We start from the raw sequence: 1,764 nt of genomic DNA, 5'->3' as shown, positions 1-1,764 counted from the left end.
TGCCCCAAACCCGGATTCACCTGTCCCTGCCATTGATTACTCCGCAGAACAGGCTAATGAAATTGCACCTGTGGAATGTAGCCTAGTTGATGTAAGAGTTTTCTTTTCCTCGAGTGATGAATTATACATATTGGACTCCGACACAAATGAAAATGTGTTATGTGGTGTTTATCGGTATTTCTGTAATGCAGGCATCTACAATGACAGAAAATCAACCGGAGTGCGTTACTGGAGAGCTCATCTTTCTCTCGGTGACTTCTAATTGCACTGCAAGCTGCTTTGTATCCCACAAGTCAGCATCTACAGTGGAGCAAGGAACTGTGTGTGATATCGATTTTTGTGACAAGGCCATTGGCCCAGTACATAAGCAGCCCTACTTCGGCGGGTTTAAAGCGCTGTGTAATGATGAATCTACACTGCAGTCATTACCAGCAGTGTCTTTTCAAATTTTTGCCCTTCTGCTTAGTGTTCTTCCCTCCTCAACACAACGGGTGAATGAACTTTCCCTTGAAGATAAACTCCTTTTGTTTTTGATGAAGTTAAAACATAGCCTTCCGTTTTCCTTTCTAGCAACATTATTTACCATTCACAGCACGACAGCTTCTCGAATTTTCAAATCAATTCTTGCAACCTCAAGACAGCTACAAAGACCTGGATATTCTGGCCGTCGCGGTTAGTTGTACAACGAACAATGCCAGCTAGCTTTCGTGAGCACTACCCCATGTGTAGAGTTATTATTGAGTGCACAGAACTTGAAAGAGAAATGCCACCAGGCATTGAGAAGCGTAACCTGTGGTATTCTAACTACAAAGGACGGTACACACTGAAATATCTAATTGGCATAGCTCCTAACGGGTTGATAACATTCATTTCTAAGGGCTTTGGAGGCAGGACCACAGATGCAGTAATCACCACTAAGAGCAAATTATTGTCTCTTCTGGAACCGGTGACGTTATATTGGCCGACAAGGGCTTTCCAGCCATTAGAACTGAGGTTGGTGCACAGCAATCAACTTTGGTAATGCCACCTTTTGCAACAAGTTGTCAGTTTACCGAGTCAGAAGTGGATGCTACTTATGAAACAGCATCGGTACGCATCCATGTAGAGCGAGTGATACAACGACTGAAGATATTTCAAATTTTAACTAACAGAATTCCACATGAATTGGCTAGGTATGTTGACGACATCTTCCACATGGTTGCTGTTATTACTAATGTTAAGCCTGGAATCTTCGCAAAGAATTACTGCAGTGACTGATGCGTTGAACCAATATTGAAGTGCCCTAACACATATTCAGAAAAACAAAAAATAGGACGACCTATGGCACAATTTTACCATCATGGCAAGTCCCTTAGCTTTTAAACGCCATACTTCATTAATTGAAATAATTGAACGGTATCCCAGCTTGTCTGTGCTTCAAAAACAGTTATTTTTTCTGTCTCAGCAGTGACTGCATTTTCGTTGCCTTTTATGCACAGCGAAACCCAATCCGTTCTTTTGTTTGTTTCATTACTACACTGTCAGCGTGTTTTGTGATCAATGCATTATTTTTCTATTTTTTCTCGTTTTCTTTCTTTTTTCAAAGTAGAACTGTTATGTTATGTGTTTGCTGTTGCAATGAGCAAAACAGCTTGTGATGTTGCTTGCGATGTGACACCAATGTGGTGCTAGGGGCCTAGAAAAATGATCTATGTCTTTATCTTTGCCGTGGCACCGTGGCAATGCTGCACTTTATTGTCAAATGCTGCAATGAACTCAAACTGT

At 41.4% G+C, this 1,764-nt stretch overlaps 1 pseudogene; it reads left to right on the top strand.

Moving 5' to 3' along the window:
* Positions 1-200: 200 nt before the first annotated feature.
* LOC144124056 (uncharacterized) lies at positions 201-1,257 on the top strand (annotated as a pseudogene).
* Positions 1,258-1,764: the final 507 nt, after the last annotated feature.

Source organism: Amblyomma americanum, chromosome 3, assembly GCF_052857255.1.
Source record: "Amblyomma americanum isolate KBUSLIRL-KWMA chromosome 3, ASM5285725v1, whole genome shotgun sequence".
Taxonomy (NCBI): Eukaryota; Metazoa; Arthropoda; class Arachnida; order Ixodida; family Ixodidae; genus Amblyomma; species Amblyomma americanum.
This window is presented reverse-complemented; position numbering and strand designations above follow the sequence as displayed.